Below are 11,853 nucleotides of genomic sequence, written 5' to 3' on the forward strand. Positions count from 1 at the left end.
ACACTGTGATAGAGTAGAGCAGCACAGTGCTCAGTCAGAGCCCGGGATGTCCAGAGGTATGTCAGAAGGGTATAAGACTCCTTTGTCACACTTACCAATGAAGCTGACTTATGAATGTTCTCTTAAACTGAAAATTATGCGTAATCGGGAAACTTCTCGTAAATAAACAGGGCGAGGATGTAGGCAGTGCTAGAATACCTGTGGGTGGATTTCCAACATTGCTAACAACAACTATCAAAATTTAGAAGTTTCCTGTGCCTGCATAATTTAGAATCTTCTAACATTTGAACAAAATTTAATATATTAGCTGGAGAGAATATTGCCTCACAAAAATAGAGCCAGGAAGATAAACAAAATAAGTAAATGTTAGAAGTATACATAATATTTTGTTGTGAGAAGAGAAAAACTAAGCACTAAAAAGCTATCTCCATCCAAACAAGCATGTTAAACTTATGGGATAATAAGAATCATTAATCCACAAAGTTAGGTAGGATAAATAAAAGATCTGTCCATACTATTGCTCATAATATGTGGTAGCTAACTTCCAGTATGGTATGGCATTCAGCTATTTTGTCTTCTGGTTTCCATTTGTGTGTGTGTGTGTATAGTTTACTGCCATATGAAGTAGAATCGATCTGTGTAAGAATTGAGATATTTCAGAGTATATAACAGAGCACTTTTTTTCTTGGGCAAGGTCTTTAAAGTCACTGTGGCTACTAAAATGTCTTCTGTCAGATACCTCAGTCTTGGGAAAACTAACTGGCCTAAGCATCGTCAAAACATTGAAGGAATAAAGTTTCTCGCCAACAACTCACATTTACCTGCCAAGCAAGTAAATGAGCCATGTACCTCAGCTCATGGAAGCAGGTGTGCATATCAAGTGTAGCAGCTCAGAATGCTTCATGGGACTAAAATCGATCCAACATTTTGACTGATATATCTTCAGATGTTTCAAGCTACAACTACAGAGCTTGAACTTGGAAATTTTCATTCTTGCATCTGTGCCCCTTGAGAAATTTTGAGATAATAAATACTTTATATTCTTCAAAGGCACTGACTTTTTAGAACAAATTGATAGGCAGCAATAGATGATAATTAATAATATTCATTTAAAGTTGGATCAGAGCAATATAGGTTTCTAAAGTATTTAATTAGTCATATTTCACTTGGCCTGTCTTTGACACATATACCCAAGCAAAGACTGAAATGGTTTTAAAGACACATTTCATTGAAGTTATCCATGATTCTACTAAAGTTCTAAGTCATGAGTCCGAATATAAGGTTGATATAAAATATTGTAAATTAAGAGACATAATAAAACTTCCTTGGCTTTTTTTGACATAATCCAATGTAGTCTGAGTGAAAATGCTTCCAAAAAGTCTGCAATTGGAACAATTTAAAATATTTATATACTACTTAAAATGCTTTGAGTATCAATATTAGTAAATACAAATCAGAATTAATTCATGAAATTCAACTAAATGTCAGAGCATTATATAATTTGTGAATTACAATCAATTGAACCTATTGATGGCTGGTAAACTGTAGCCAGTAAATCATCCAAGGGTTCAAAAACTTGATTTAAAAGTTCAAAATGATTTCCCAAAGAATGACATTGATTTTATTGTCATTGATTTAACCTAAGCCAGTCCAAATGTAAACATCATCATATTTAAACTTACAAAATAAGCAGGTGAAAATGGCAAATTAAAGCACATTGATTAATTGCTCAAGACGTCCAGGACTTGCAAAGTAGAGAATTGAAGTAAACCTAACAAATTATACAGTTAGACAATTTTTGACTTTAAATTCTATGTTAAGTTAATGTTACCTTGTATAAAGCTCTTAAGTGTGTCAGTCACTTAAACTCTAAAAGGTATTTATACATAATAATTTATAAAAGTGTTCCAACAGTGGATGACAATGGTGATTCATCCCTTATAGGATTTTTACTCTAAACTTTATTTTTATGTCATCTTTAGTCCTATATAGATGAATTGATATAGGCATTTCAGAAAAATGTTGCTTCTGGTTTTATTTTGTGCCAAGTATGTATGCTTTTCTTGAGAGCATCTGTGACAAATGATCTGATTGCACACTTTTAGGTAGGGGGTCATGGGGACAGGAATTCAGATCTGTGTGTGTGTGTGTGTGTGTGTGTGTGTACGTGTTTTTCCCCTGCTGTGCTTCCTAGCAGCCATGAACTAAGCAGCTTTGCTCTACAACTCCCTTCCACCATAATGTTTCTGTCTTGGAGCCAGCCAATCACAGACTAATACCTTCGAAATGTTCAGCCGAATTAAACCTCACCTCTTTTAAATTGTGTTGGACACGTTGTCCCAGCTATGGAAAGCTGACTATTACAGCATATAAATATTTATTAAAATAATTTCAATAGCATAGATAAGAGAGCAAAGTCATTCTCATAGTCAAAATTTGACATTTAACATTTTGCAGCAAACTGAAGAAATGTATGTCTCAGCCATAAAGAATGCGAAACTAGAGACATTTACAGGTAAATGGATGCACGATGAGGCCATACTCCTAAGTGAAATAAAAGGGACACACGTGTGTAAATACTGAATAGTTTCCTGGTGTGAGAAACTTAAAGCGTAAATAAGGTTCAAGTGTATGATTGATAATGTGAAATAGAAAGAAAGGGGCTAAAGGAGTAGGGGGAGTGGGAAAGGTAGGGGAAAGGAAATAAGGGAAAAGAAAAAACATGAGAAAAGGAAAAAATGGAAACAAAGTCTTTCTAAATAGGGAAGGTGAAGGGGATGAAGGGAGGGCAGGGGAATGGGGAAAAAATAAGAACCAAGCTACATCATGTAAAGGCACAAGATTTCAATGATGAATGTAACTATGCATAACTAAAAAGTACCAATAAACAATGAAAAAAACCATAAAACTCAACAAAAACGAAAGCAAAATCATTTCTCATAATCAAAATATGACATTTAAAACTTTGCAGAAAACTAAAGAAATATTTTACTAATTAGAGCATTGGTTTTCCACGAGTAGTTTCTGGACAAGCAGCACTAGTAGGAATCAACCAGGAACCTGTTCCAAGGGCAAGCAAGCTACTTTACACATTGAATCTGAAACTCTCAAGTAGAGCCTGGTGGTCCATCTTTAAATAACCCTCTATGTGATTCTGATACACACTTAAGCTGAGGAAGAACTATAAAATAGAGGAAATTAGACTGAAACACAATCAGAACTACGTATGTTTATTTGTGAAAACAAAACCTCTCACATTAGGAAATAAGGAAGGAGATATAGCTCAGGTCCACCCACCACTCTTAATTAAAGAGAAAATCTGTTAGTTAACCTGAATAAAAACAAAAACAAAGGAAGTACTCTTTTATTGTACAGATATTACTTTCTGAAGCAGCCAAAATTCTCCCTTTTCTCCCCAAAATTATCTTTCTTACTATAAGCACTTAGAGATTACTAGTGCACAGCAGTATTTCAATACATCATAGGCTGGAAATTGATGTCACCAATTCAGAAAGTAGCAAATTCTGATGCTATGGTAATTTTTGTTTGATTTGGAAACATGGAAAATTAATAACGAACTACAGATGGTTCCTGTCTTGGATTTGTTTTTGCTTTTGCAATTGTGTGAGGAATCAACATAAACCACTTATTGAATTTTGAATTTTTATCTTTTCCTACACTAGTAATAATGCAGTACACTATTCTCTTGACATTGAGCAAGTTGCTGCTGCCAGTTAGCCCCATGATCAGGCTGAGAAACAGTCTATAGTCTACTGTGTAACAAGCATTTTCTGGATACAGATACTCAATAAATTATATGTGATTGTCAAAACTTCATTATAAAAATGGGTGTTAGATGCTTGTACCCAATTCTAATTTAGTGTAAATGCCTTAAGCATATTTAAGGTAGACTGAGCTACATTATTATGTTTGATAGGTGAGGTGTATTATATGCAATATCTACTTATATTTTCAATTTTTGATGCATTTATTAGGATGGACTCCACCATAAAAGAATGCACATCAATTCACTTAATCCCAGAAGACTTGGTAGCACAGAATCAAATGTAGTATTTTTCCAGTGAAGAGATTCACATAAGCTTAATAAAAATTTCTTTAAAAACTGACAAAACTCTCTGTGCATATTGAAAATATTTAACAATAATAATCATATTTTATTTTTTCAACAATTAGGTGATATGAACTGCAATGCATTCTAATGAATATTTAATTTTCTGCTTAGTATTATGATTTAATTTTCTGCTTTTTTAATCTATGTAAGTATAGTTTTTCTTCCTTCTAATATTTCCCTCCATAATTATGAGCATAAAATATTCTACTGCCTTTTTTCTAACTCTAGTTAGAATTATTTTCTTGTGATTGTCAATTCCTACTTTTGATTGAAGAAATTTTATTTTATTCATTTGCAATTAGTTAATAAAACAATCAACTGAGTAGGTTCTTTTTATATTATTAAGTGAGAAAATGAGTAAATTTTCTATGTACACATAGCCAGAACATTGAAAAAGAAAGAAAAATGAGTGAGCCAGGGATTTAGATCAGAAGCACTGTGCCTGCCTTGCAAGTGCAAGGCCCTGAGTTTGATCTAAAAAATACTAAAAAGCACTAAAAAATAAGTAAAACAATAAAAGATTACATTGCATCTGTTTTACATACCTATGTTAACAATACAGTAATTCTATATTTATATTTATCATATAGCAACAACATAATAAATATTTTATGTACTTTATATTCGTGAGAGCTTAGTGAGAAGTTACACATTTCTCACCATATTTGCCTTGAGGCCTTCCACATTAATTCCCAGCATAGTTTCTGACAATAGATAGATGTAAAAGAGAAATCATCATAAAATTATTTAAGTTCCATAGATTATCTTCTCTTTTTTGCTTTAAAAGACATATACATCAGCATATAATTCATTAGTCAGTTTTCCTGTTCTTGAATCAAAATACCTGAGAGCCAAAATTTAATGAAGGGAAGGTTTAATTTGGGTCAAGGTTTTGGGGGATTGAGTACATGGTAAGCTGGCTGCAAGGAAGAAATATCATGGTGGAAAGACATGAAAGAGCGGGCCGGGGACATAGCTCAGTGATCTCAGTGATTCCACTGCTTGCCTTGCAAGTGCAAGTTCGATCCCTGGTACAAAAAAAAAAAAAAGATATGAAAGAACAAGGATACTTTATCCATGAAGGCCAAGAAGTAGAAAAGAAGAACAGTGCCATGGAAGAAAGGGTGAGAAACCAGCTGTAGACTCCAAGGTCACATCCCCAGACGCACCCAGACACACTTTACTAACGCACAGGGAAGCTTCCTAAGTAAAGGAGTTGACAATCCAGCTTAACTCCCACATTCAACATTTAAAAAAAATAAAGGTAATGGGGTTACATACTGGACTTCTTATGTACAAGGGATAATAATAATTGGTTAATCTACATTGTGGTATTAATTTATTTACAAACATCTAGAATAATTGTAACTTCTTTTATTTACAGATTGAAAAACTAAATGTAAGAACATATAAGTATTATATTGGGAATTATTGGCAACAAGTATTCCACGCAAAGATTATACCTAAGTTTATTTGATTCCAAATATATGTTAACAGTGGCTATGTAGCAACAGCGCCCAATCAAGTGCTTTAAAATAGTTAAAATCTGTTATTGTTGCCTGAAACCGCAAAGCGGCTACACTTTGGTTCAATCCCCAATAAATCCGGGAGCCATGGAGAGAGTAGGGCCATGTGCTTTCTGAACTCAGGAGTTTTTACTGGACCACAGGAAGCACGAATATCCAGAAACTCATTTCCTCTTCCTGAATTTGCAACTCCTGGACCACGACAACTAGTAGACTTTTACACCCATATACCAGTGACTCTTTCTATAAAACGATTTGAAGAGTTGTGATTATTGTCTTTTTAAACTCTTCTGTAACCTTTAAATTCTCTCATTCAAGGTTAGGAAAAATAATACAGTGGTACCTCGGTTAGCGAACTGAATTTGTCCCACCATTCTGGAAAAGAACACATTTGTGTTCCCGCGAGAAAGATGGCCGGGGTCATGGTCGTCACCCCATGCAGATTTTTGCAAACAAAAGCAAAATTTTGCCAAATGCTTCCATTTGTGAAGCAATTTGTTTGCAAACTAATGCATTCCTGAACTGAGGCACCACTGTAACTCCTAATAGATTATAATGAAGGCAAGATGAGGGTAAATATGTTTCAAAGAAATATTTATATACTTTTTCCTCCTTGAGTTTATTGGCACATTTTAGGTATACAATATAGTTACATTCATTATTGGGAACTTGTACCTTCACATGACAGGTCTTGGTTCTCATTTTTTCCCCTTGTCCCTGGCCTCCCTTCACCTCCTCCTCTCTACCCATTTACAAACACTTTATTTCCATTTTTTCATTTTCTCATACTTTTTTCTTTTCCCTTATTACCTTTCCCCCACCCTTCCCAATTCCCTTACACCTTTGGCCCTTTTCTTCCTATTTCACATCGTCAATTATCTCATTAGGATCTTATGTACTATTGTAGTTATTCATACCAGAGAACCTATTCAGTATTTACACGTGTAACTTATTTATTTCCCTTAGGAGTTCATGTCTAACAGATTTAAATGTTAGAAAGAAATTATAATTTTCAAGAAGTCAGGATTTTTTTGTTTGTTTGTTACTGGGGATCGAACTCGGGTACTTGCCCTTGCGAGGCAGGCAGGAGAAATGGCAGTAATTTTTGACCGTGCATCTCTTTGCAAAATTGCTTGTAAAAATGCCTGGTTCTCAGTGCACACTCAAAAATGTTCAGATGATTTTCAATTTGAAACACATGACTTCGCAGTTTAAAATTATACCTATTGCTTATTATTTCCTTCTAAAATTAAAAATATACTATTAAATATTAAAAATGTTTTAATTATTTTATTCCTTGCTAGAAAAAGTGCACAACCAATTTAGAGAAGAGTAAAATAATCAGCCCTGCAGAATGAGAACGCTCACCTTGTTTGTTCATAACAAATTCATGCAAATGTCCCCTCACTGGAAGATCAGCCACCTAGAGCTATGTGAAACTGAGAAGCTGGAAATATATTTCCACATTTCCCCCAATACTGCAAAGGTGACCACAGAGGAGGACTGCAAAAATACCATACTGTCTCTAGCTCAAGGCTATTCTAGTTTGTTCATCCTCAAAATTACACAAAGCTGTGTTATTCTAACGAATATGCCACAATTTACACAATTTACATGTTCCCTCTTCTGTTTCTGAACATTTAGATTGCTATTACTCAACATATTCACATGCTCGCGAATAAATACAAAGTAATACTTCATGAAAGAATCTGAATATACGATGTAGCGAAAACATCATATTCACAGTGATGGTGAATGAAATCTGCTGAGTTTTGTCAAGTCTTGTCTGGGTAGCCAAAGCCAAGCACAAGAAATAATGGTGGATAATGTTCCCTGTGTTTCAGCAATTCCAGAACTTCTCCAAACACCTTAATAACAGTACTTTGCAATGCACACAGGTTTCTCTGCCTCAAATATTCCTTACCCAACACAGTAATTGGTTTGTACTTTTATATATTTCAGGTCTCAGTCAAATGTCAATTCTTGTCTCCTTATCTGAAGTCTTCCCACCTTCCTATTATTTGTCAGATCTCACTCTTAAGGTGTACAACGTAACGCCATTCATTGTTGGAAATTTGCACCTTGGCATAATAAATTTTGCTTCTTACTTCTCCCCGTCCCCTTGCCCTCTCTTCACTCACTCTCTCCCTCCCTCCCTACCTACAAAGACACTGTTTCCATTGTTTCATTTTCTCATATTAATTGAATTTGAAAGAGAAGGATCACTTCCAAAGTCACTGACTTCAAACTCAGAAAAGAATCCATTTGAAAAATAGAATCATTGACCAATATTTTTCATGAACATAAATGTAATTATTTGTTGCATTGTTTGCCAGGATTGTTTTGAGGATTTTTACATTTACTAAGAAGAAAATTAAAAATAGAAGCAACTTCTCCCCACCTCACAAATTTAGAAATTTGCCTGAGGTTAAATTTTTTCAACAATTTGGCTGCTGTTTTTAGAATACTTATATATTGTCGAAGACAGCATCACGCTACAGTAGAATACTTCATCTCCTCATTTTGAGGATCTTTAGCAAAATAGGCTCTATAATGAGTATTTATAAGTAAAATATATTTAAAACCCAAGTTCTGAAACAGAAGCAGAAAAACAATCCCCAAAACTAAACCATAGTAAAAAAAATCCACATCTCTTAAAAAAGTCTATGTTACATTTTCCATATTCCTTAATTATACATTTTTATTAATATCAAGAGCTTTCTATATTTTTCTGCCAGAGATTCTTAGACAAAAATAGAATATTCCAAATGTTGATTACCTATTTTTTATGTACATAAGCATCAAAAGTGGGTTTCTCAGTTATCTAATCCAAATTTCCTCAGAAGAAACATAAATTTAAATCTAAATAGGACTGCACTCTAACCATTTAATACAACCAGTAAAGAATGTTTAATTTAGGTTAAATACATACATTATAATAAAAATATATAACCAAGTCTAAAAATAATAATCACTTGTGTATGAAGAGAGTTAGAAAATATAATCAGTATTACTGAGTTTCCTTATTTAATTCAGCTAATTTGAGCTGTATATTTTACACATGCTTTGTTTAGCTTTTATAAATCCTTTTTAAGACAGCAGCAGATATAAATATATATATATATATATACAAGAAGAGAACATTGGTTGGGCAATGAAATCAATGTACTGCACAATAGGCTAAATCTTTTTAAGAATAAGGAAGTAAAGATATTATATATCATTAAAGATGAGCAACAACAAATGATTATGTCCTGGACCATGGAAATATATTTTTGGCCTAATAAGTGAATTGTGGCATGTGGTTAGGACAATAAGCTGTTATAGTCATGTAGCTGTATCATCCTGGGAGGTATCAAATGAATAATGAGATATCCATGTGTGCTCTTGTGTTCAACATACAATGCTTTTTTTCAATTTAATGGCAATTTCTTTACAATTACTATTAACTTAATTAATATTGTTTCAGGGTTTTAATTCTTTCCAGTGAGTCTCTAATACTTCTAGGTCTGAATGTACCTTAAACTCAGATAAGCAAATATTTGTCTATGTGGATTCAAAAGAAAAAATTAGATGATGATCATTCAATTTACAACTTGATTTATTACAGCATTCCTTTCAATAGCTACCATCTGGTATATTAAAACTTGAACTGACTTATAAATGATGATTTATACCCTTCCCAAAGAGTGATACAACTTATTGACATAAAGACTGCATCTTAACTCATTACATATGAGTGAATTTTCCAAACTAGATGCAATAGCAACTGGATAATACAGCATAACAGTTTTGCAAAATGGTTAATATGAAATGGTAACTTTAATCAAGTAGATGCTGTATCACAAAATATGTATTTAAACTAGAATTCAGTTTGTGGTTCCATATAGTCTGAATAACAAAATTAACCATAGGCTGTGTCTCTTCTAAATAAAGTGCATATTTGATATTACATCCTGCCAGAGTAGATGACAAGCAGTATTTAAATCACAAAATTCTCTCATATAAACAGGCAGTTACTATAGTGCCAGATTATGACTTTTCAATTACCATATGTTTCTAAATGTTTGCTTAGGGTTTATAAATTGTGTGGCTTTTTCCTATGAGCATTAAAATAAAATAGACCTTTATTTTGATAATATTTGAAAGCATAATTCTGGAGAGTAGAAGAAAAATGATCTTTAAATCTCAGCTTGATAGAATGGAATTACATTATTTTGACCTTAAAAAAAAAACCCTGAAATTAACTTCAAAAGACACTCAGGCTTTCAATCAATTAGCACTGTAATATAAGTTAGTAAGAACATTATCAAAGTAAATTTCTATTTCTCATATGAAAGGCAGTTATCAGAAAATTATTTTTGAAGTATTAAACTGCTTTCATCAAAAAAGTGTTTAAAAGGCTCCTTTTTCCTAGAAGCACAAAATTATCAGAAACTCTTTAGGTATGTTCCATATATTCCAATGTGGAATTAATTGAAGAAATAGATCTCAATGTTTATGACATGAACCTAGTTGAATTTGGTTCATAAATTTCTATTGTGATCACATAAGAAATAAGGAATTTTAGAGCTGTATTACTCTCTATAACTGAATTTTATACTGACATGCTTAAGATTTCTTTATATATTTTGCTATCTTCTTCAATACTGAGATATCTGACATTCAGCAAACAATTTTGATTACTGACTTTAGAAAATTCTTAATATTTTTTAGCTTTTCTAAGATTGCAAAGCCTTTTTTTTTCTAATCACCACTCTTTCTTGAAGTGGTAAAGAAACCAATAATTAAATGTTCATTTTTATTTCATTTATTTAATATTCATACAACAGTGATAAAAAAGGAAAACAGGATCAGATTTCCCATTACATCTCTGCATGTGCATCTAAATTTTGTATAAGAAGAAAAAAATGTTATTGATAGCTAAACAATAGAACTGTATTTCTTCAATACATTTGAATTTACAAAAGGTTTTCTGTATTGGTTTCAAGTCAGACTGATTTTTGACTTAAAGGTCAGAAAGTTAAGCAGTGGAAATTTTTTAAAAAAATGCTTTGGTTGGAATCTTTTAATGATTACATTTTACCTGCTGTAAAAAATGAATTTATTTGAACACTAAATTTTTTTTTCTAACTGAAACTACATGGATGCAAGTGCAAATACATTCATATGAAAATATACTAATTTGGGAAGCTGAAATGTCATGGAAGGCTTCCAAAATAAACTAAAATGGCATCTCCAAATAACCATTGCCATTGACCACATGAAAGTGAGTTGGTAAGAAAAGAAATGCTGAAGAATATGCATCAAGAAAATAGTTGGGTTGACATCATGGTGCTATTGTTATAATTTTAAATTTAAGAATATCTATTACATTTTAACAAAGGCATTTTTCATTATGTCAATGTTAAGAGATTTTGTGGAAAATTAAATATTTTAGGGTAAGTTAAAGAATATAATAAATTGATTCAATTTCCATGAATGCAGTTTTTTCTATTTTTTACATTTGCATTTTTAATTTTCTGTATTGATTTTTAGTCAGGGTTGATTTCTCCTCTGTTAATTTTAGAATAAATTTTGATATATCATGACTTAAATTTTGCTTATGACAACTAAAAATAATTGTTGCTTTTGACAGAATGAGTTACTTTTTTCTTTTCCATTCTCACATTTCTCTTTCATTTTGTCCTTTTCCTCTTTTCCTCAATCTGTTATCCTTATCATGCTTGGTATTCCTCAGCCATGTCTAATAGATTTATTTTTTTTATTGAGTTTATTGGTACATTCTAGTTATAGAGTACAGTTACATTCATTATTGGGATCTTGCACCTTCACATGACAGGTCTTGGTTCTCATTTTTTCCCCTTGTCCCTGCCCTCCCTTCACCTCCTCCTCTCTCCCCATTCACAAACACTTTATTTCCATATTTTCATTTTCTCATATTTTTTCCTTTTCCCTTATTACCTTTCCCCTACCCTTCCTACTTCCCTTACACCTTTAGCTCTTTTCTTCCTATTTCACATCGTCAATTATCTCATTAGAATCTTATGTACTATTGTAGTTATTCATACCAGAGAAATTATTCCGTATTTACACGTGTGACTTATTTATTTCACTTAGGAGTCCATGTCTAACAGATTTAAATATTCCAAGAAATTACAATCTTCGTGAAGGCAGGATATATATATATATATA

The sequence above is a fragment of the Fukomys damarensis genome, unplaced genomic scaffold (genome assembly GCF_012274545.1).
Source record: "Fukomys damarensis isolate Sample0158 unplaced genomic scaffold, DMR_v1.0_HiC HiC_scaffold_15, whole genome shotgun sequence".
Lineage (NCBI taxonomy): Eukaryota > Metazoa > Chordata > Mammalia > Rodentia > Bathyergidae > Fukomys > Fukomys damarensis.